Source organism: Amaranthus tricolor, chromosome 2 (assembly GCF_026212465.1).
Source record: "Amaranthus tricolor cultivar Red isolate AtriRed21 chromosome 2, ASM2621246v1, whole genome shotgun sequence".
Taxonomy (NCBI): Eukaryota; Viridiplantae; Streptophyta; class Magnoliopsida; order Caryophyllales; family Amaranthaceae; genus Amaranthus; species Amaranthus tricolor.
In genome coordinates this window covers 27406942-27414441 of record NC_080048.1, presented here as the reverse complement: position 1 = coordinate 27414441, position 7500 = coordinate 27406942, and the positions used below count along the sequence as shown (strand labels likewise).

General features: G+C 39.1%; 1 pseudogene; it reads left to right on the top strand.

Annotated features, from left to right (window-relative positions):
• The first annotated feature begins 5144 nt into the window (after nucleotides 1-5144).
• LOC130805656 (60S ribosomal protein L3-like) lies at nucleotides 5145-7306 on the top strand (annotated as a pseudogene).
• The last annotated feature ends 194 nt before the right edge of the window (nucleotides 7307-7500 follow it).

Genomic DNA, 7500 nt, shown 5'->3' with positions numbered 1-7500 from the left:
TATTATTTGTTTCAGAGAATCACCACCACCATTTGAATAATAAGATCAAATTTTTCTACATGATATTACCTACCCCAAGACCACCCAATTCTTTAGGCAGTTCTATCTCTGACCATTTTACCATAAGACAACCCATCTTTGCACCATTTGTTTCACTTGCCCCCCCCCCCCCCCCCCCAAGAAGAATTTTCTTTGTAGTTTATATATATATATATATATATATATATATATATATATATATATATATATATATATATATATATATATATATATATATATATATATATATATATATATATATATATATATATATATATATATCGTATTGCTGTGTTTGTCTCTCTAGTTATAATGAAATGTTCAACTTTTTTGCTGGAAGTCATTTCTTAATGATTTTGAGTTTTTTGGATCCCTAAAGGCGTATTGCATGATGCGAAATCAAGTCTTGTAACTTGCATGTTTTGTGTGGATTTGAGGATACTGGAATTTGGTTTCTGAAAATACAGTTACTTCTTTTCATTATACAGTTTCTTCTTCTTTATATAGACATTGACACTATTCTATTTTTAGGAAACTAACTATATCATATATATTTACATAGGTAACTGACTAATATGCTATATAACTGAATAATATAAAGTCGTCTTTCCCATAGTCCCTCTCAAGTTAGGTCGTGGGATCACCGATGCCTAACTTGCATAAAGTGCTCTTGAAGACATCTGATGAAACGACTTTTGTGAGAATGTCAGCTAGTTGGTCTTTCGATCTAACAAAAGGAGGACGAATGACCTTGTTTTCTAGTTTCTCCTTGATAAAGTGTCGATCAATCTCTACATGTTTCGTTCGATCACGTTGGACTGGATTGTCAGAAATGCTTATTGCTGCTTTGTTATCACAATATAGAAGACATGCCTGTGTCTGGTGAAAGCCTAGTTCTCCTAGAAGTTTTCTGATCCACAGAATCTTTGTAACTCCTTTTGCTATCCCTCTAAATTCGGCTTCTGCACTAGACAGAGCAACTACCTTTTGAAGCTTACTCTTCCAAGTGACTAGATTACCCCCTACAAGGGTGAAGTATACTGAGGTAGACTTCCTATCGTCCCGATCACCAGCCCAATCTGCATCTATATAACAAATAAGATCAAGATAATCATTCTTTGAGTAGAAAACTCCTTTATTACTGGTTCCCTTTATGTATCTTAGGATCCTCAAGACTGCTGCCATGTGTTCCACTTGAGGTCGATGCATGAACTTACTTACAATCCCTACTGCATAGGCGGTATCTGGTCTCATGTGAGATAAATAGATCAGTTTTCCAACCATTCTTCTATAACGATCTTGGTCTGCCATTTTTGCGCCTTCAACAATTTGTAGACCATGTTAGCCACCATAGGAGTCTCTGCCGGTTTGCAGTCTAATATGCCTGCTTCTGCTATGAGATCTAAAATGTACTTTCTCTGATTGATTTATATCCCCTTCCTTGATCTTAGAACTTCTATTCCAAGGAAGTATTTCAGTTGTCCCAAATCCTTCATCTCAAACTCTTGGAATAATTTGCTCCTGAGTCGATCAATTTCCTTAAAGTCGTTTCCAGTAATCACCATATCATCTACGTAGATGACGAGGCATGTAATTTGGTTACCACTCCTCCTGAGAAATAGAGTATGATATGAGTTGCTCTGTTTGTAGTCAAATCTCTTCATTGTTGTAGTGAATCTCCCAAACCACGCCCTGGGAGATTGTTTCAAGCCATATAGTGCCCTTTTAAGTCTACACCCCTCTCATTGGCTATACTTATCTGAGTACCCGGGTAGTGGCTTCATATATACCTCTTCTTCAATCTCTCCATGTAAGAAGGCATTTTTTATATCAAATTGAAACAGAGGTCATTCTTTATTTGCTGCTACTGAGAAGAGAACTTGAATGGTATCGATTTTAGCCATAGGTGAGAATGTTTTCGAGTAGTCTATCCCATACGTCTGTGTGTACCCTTTAGCAATAAGCCTTGCTTTGTACCTCTCAATGGTTCCATCAACATGATATTTGACTGGAAAAAACCCATTTACAGCCAACCATCTTCTTATCACCTGGTAATCTACACTTCTCCCATGTTCCGTTTTTCTGGAGGGCCATGATCTCTTCATCCATAGCTTGTTTCCACTTTGGTTCCTAGAGGTCTTCTTCGGTGGTTTTCGGAATAGTACTAGAATAAAGAGATGCATTAAGGGAAACAACTTTTTGTGATAGTTGTTCATCATCTGGTCTACCAATAGGATATCGGGATCTCTAGGATTCATACTCAGGATCATACCTCTTAGGCGGCATTCCTCTTGTACTTTGAGGGGGCAAATTATATTTCCTGGGGACAACAACACTACTTGGCACAATATAGTCAGTGGATATATCAATGAAAGGAGCAGTAGGACTTGGCGTTACCTCTTGTTCGGCCGGATGCTCAGGGACTAGAGTAGTAGTCTGCGAAGATGGTTCAGTAACAATGTCATTGGAAATATCAGTGGTAGTGCCTACTTGTTTTTTGGAAGCTCGACTGTCAGCCAAGGGATGAATCAACCAGCTGAGTTCCGTACTCACAATCTCCCCCTGAGATCAAGGCTGGGTGTAGTAGGGAGACTGTTCAAAGAAGTCACAATCCATGGTGGTATAAAGTTTGTTATGGACAGGATCATAACATCGATAGCCCTTTTGTGTAGTGTCGTACCCGAGAAACACACATTTGACTGCCCGTGGTTCAAACTTTTTTCGAACCCTAGATGGAAGATGGACATACACAACACACCCAAAGATATGAGGAGGAAGGGAATGAGAAGAAGAAACAAGAGTGAAGGTATTGAGTGTGGCAAGAGGAGTCTGTAAGTTAAGGATTTTGGTAGGGAGTCGGTTTGTAAGATAGGTGGCAGTAGCAATAGCCTCAGGCCAAAAATGGACAGGGAAATAAGTATCAAACATGAGAGCTCATGCTACCTCAAGAAGGGTACGATTTTGGTGTTCAGCAACCCCATTTTGTTGTGGAGTATCGGGGCAGGATGTTTGATGAATAAGGCCATGATCAAGAAAAAATTGTTTCATTGCAATAGAGATATATTCACCACCATTATCTGAGTGAAGGATTTTAGGTTTTGCATGCAACTGAGTGACAATCATGTTATAGTATTTGAAAAAGACATCAAAAACTTCAAATTTGTGTTTCAAAAAATAAACCCAGCACATTCGGGAACAATCATCAATAAATAACACAAAATATGAAAAATCATGAGAGTCAATATGTGGGGCTGGGCCCCATACATCAGAATGCACTACATCAAAGGGTTTGAGAGCACGAGTATTATTGGGAGAATAAGAATGTTTATGACTTTTAGCTAGTACACAAGTTTCACAATCTAGGGATGTAGTACAACTATTAAGAGAAGGAAAAAGTTTTTTTAGATAACCTAAGGATGGATGACCTAAACGACGATGCCAAGTCCTCAATTGGTGAGTAGGAGATCCATGAGCAAGCATTGCACCACTATTTTGAATCACCTCATCGACATAGTACAGTCCACCTCGTTTAGTACCACGCCCAATGATCGTCTCCATCTGAGCATCCTGCACAATATAATTTCCAGAGGTTAAGAGCACTGTACAGTTTAAATCCTTGGTTAACTGACTAACCGAAAATAATTTATGAGACAAACTAGGAATTAACAAGCAATTTTTAAGATGAAGAGAAGGAGAAATATTGACTGGTCCAGCTTGGGCAATCGGTACATACTCCTCATTAGCCGTCTGGATATGGGTTCGGTTAATAGGATGGGTAGATAAAAAATCATTGGTGTCAAAGGTAATCGTATCAGTCGCCCCACAGTCAAATATCCATTGAGAATTCATGTTACGACTAAGAAGGCCTTGGGAATTTGTGGTTGGTGGGCCAGAAGATCTGTTAGGCTTGGGTTGTGAAATGGGGCTGGAGGATTGTGGGCTGGAGATCTAGTGGTGAGGTTGGGTTTAGGGTTTTAGGGTTATAAAAAGGGGTTTTAGGGAATTCAGTGGAAGGCGTCCCTTTCCCTTCCCCTTGTTTGACGGCTGTTGCTTCTCTCACTCTCCATATCTGTTTCTCACCATTGTTGTCTCCTTGTTCAGTAGTTACTATTGTCTCTCCTTCCCCCTTGTTCCAGCCTCCTATTTCACCTGATGTCAGACATGATGTTCATTGATCGGCAGTACTAAGGTTAGTCTTGCCGCCGGTCCGGCTTACCAGTGCCTTGGTGGCGGCTTTCCTTTTCTGTAGATCGTCTCACCACTCGGGGTACCCCACAAGTTTAAATCATTTCTCCTTTGTATGCCTGGAACCACGATAGGGAGTGCATCAGAGTTTTCTCCGGTCATCCTCTTCTCGGCTTCTCTGGAAAGGTTTGTTTCTCGTGGCTAAATCTGATCCAATCTCTGAGGGACTAGTTATCGGTGATGAGACGTCGTTCATAATTCTCCGGCGTGTGATTTCTCGTCTGATTGAAGCATAGGTCGTCTCCACCGTTGGTAAAGGTTCACTATTGAGAATGTCCCTTCTTTCTTTGTCTAGATTGTCGTTAGTCTCAGTGAGGAATTGGTAAAGTCTCTGTCTTTGGATGTATTTGTTGAACTCTGTTATATCCTTTGAGCATGTCATTGGATTCGGCATTCTTCGATCGATTTCTTTCCATAGTATGTTGAGTTTACCGTAGTACACTTTGATGGTGTCGTTCTCTTGCTTTAATGTGGCTACCTTTGAACTGAGATCAAAGATTTGCTGTTCATCCCTACCACACCCTAAGAGACTTTTGATTCCTTGCCATAGGTTGTGTCCAGTTGTGTAGTCTAAGAATTGATTGACAATGTCCCCCTCTATGTTCTCAATTATCCATGATATGACCATGGCATCTCTTTGTTCCCATTGGGTATAGTTTGGATCTGATGGTGGTGGGGGTCCGGGAGTGATGTGACTGAGCCGCCTCCGGCCGCCAATTGCTACGTGCATTAACTTGCACCACTTTGTATAATTGTGGTATGTGAGTTTTTCTGAAATTTTGATTGATGTTGGGTTTTCAGTTTGATTGTTTACTTTGTTGAGTTTCTGGAACATTTGAAACATCTGTTCCATTTGTTCTATGGACATTAGGGTTTGTGTTTGTTCTTCTGATAAATTGGCCATTTGCAAGGTAAGATACGGTAGATGATGATTCTTTTCCAGATCTAAACCCTAAGGCTCCGATACCATGTGGATTTGAGGATACTGGAATTTGGTTTCTGAAAATACAATTACTTCTTTTCATTATACAGTTTCTTCTTCTTTATATATACATTGTCACTATTCTATTTTTAGGAAGCTAACTATATCATCTATATTTACATAGATAACTGACTAATATGCTATATAACTGAAAGTCATTCTTTCCCATATTTTGTTCATATAATTATTAATGGATGTGTTGTGTGTCGTGGGCTTTGGTTCAGATTTTTCATGTTTCTTTGGTTTGTAAGCATTTGAATGTTTTACGATGGGGAGTTATTCGTAATAGTTATTAGATTACCTTAAAGATATGGTAAAAGAAATTTTCATCCAACATTTAATTGTTGGTCCATTCTAAGTCTCTTGTTAAATCCACCGTGTTCGAATAAGAACAGAAACTTGAATGGATAGTTTATTACCAAGAAATTCTAGGAAGCTCACTTGTTGTGTTCAATTTTTTGGTATCATGCGGTGAAGGCTTTACTTAAGGATGATCCAAGCAAGCCACTACATCTTACTGCTTTCTTGGGTAATAAGGCTGGAATGACTCACATTGTGAGAGAGGTCGAAAAGCATGGATCAAGTATGTGTATCCTTTGAACTTTAAGCTTTTGTTGATTATATGCATTGTCTTTGATTTTGCACAATTATTAGCTCTATGGCTCACTTATTTCTTCTGTTAATATTACAATGTAGAACTTCACAAGATGGAGACTTGTGAGGATGTGACCATCATTGAGACCCTCCCATGGTGGTTGTCGGTGTTGTTGACTACATTAAGACTCCTTGTGGCCTTCATTCATTGAACAATGTCTGGGCCCAACACTTGAGTGAAGAGCTCAGGAGGAGGTTTTACAAGAACTAGTGAAAGTCCAAGAAGGCTTTCACCAAATACTCCAAGAAGTACGAGAGCGATAAGGAATGAAAGATATTCAAGCTCAGCTTGAAAAATTGAAGAATTATGCTACTGTTATTATAGTTTTGGCCCACAACCAAGAAAAATTTGCTTTGTATTTGGTGGCTAATTTTTTTATTTTGCACTTCTCTCATTGTTTGGACGTTGAAGTTGATTTGTAAATATATCCTAAACATTTCCATTAAATTTGGAACGCTTGCTCAAGATTTCTTTACTAAATTTTTATTTTTCAAAATCTCAGATTAGAAAGATGAAGGGCTTGAAGCAAAACAAAGCTTATCTTATGGAAATTCAGGTCAATTGTGGCACTATTGCCCAAAAGGTTGACTATGCCTATGGTTTCTTTGAGAAAAAAGTTCCAATTGATGACGAAACGATTGACATAATTGGTGTGACTAAGGGTAAGGGTTATGAAGGTGTTGTTACCCGTTGGGGAGTTACCTGTCTTCCCCGCAAGACTCACGGGGTTCTGCGTAAGGTTGCTTGTATTGGTGCTTGGCATCCTGCTAGAGTTTCATACACAGTTGCCAGAGCCGGTCAAAACGGTTATCACCATCGTACTAAGATGAATAAAAAGATTAACAGGCTCGAAAAGTGTGGTCAGGACTCAAGAGTCTCGCTCTGCAATGACTGAGTATTGACAAGTTAGAAAGTTTGACAGCTGCCGTTTAGCTTTCATTTTATGTGTGGCCTTCTGTGTGCTGTGACTATTCTGTGTACAGGAAGTTAGTGTGTGGTTTGTTTTCTGGTGGTATCTTGTGCTCTTTGGCGTTGGTGGTGTTTAGTTCTTGTTTTGGTGCTGCTTCAGTGTGTCTGATGTTGTCTTTGGTGCTGGTTGGTGTTTTTGTACTGCTTTTCTGGTGGTGTTGCTGTCTGGGATTAATAGCAGTGGCTTGTGTGGGATGTTGAGTGCTGGTTGCTGATCTAGAGGGCTGCTGGCCTATTTTGCTGAGTTTTGGTGTCTGGATGCAGTGGGTGTTTTTCTCGAAACTGTTGTTGTTTCTTCTTTTCTTTCTTGGTTTTTCAGTTTGGTTGTGGTGTTGTGTTTTCTTTGATTGTAGTTTGTTGTAGTTGCTTTGGGATGGGTTTGTCCCCTCTCCCCTTAGCTCTCTTAAAATCTTGTATTGAACTCTTCATTTATTTAGAGCTTTAAAAAAATTCTTTTTGACAAAAAAAAAAAAAAAAAAAACCAGGATTAAGAACAACATAACTCCAATGGGTGGGTTCCAGGTTTTTAAGGGTTGTTACGTTGGACCTAAGATGCGAGTTTTGCTTAAGTTATTTCAGTTACGTTTTTTTTCATTTTTTTTGTTTTCTT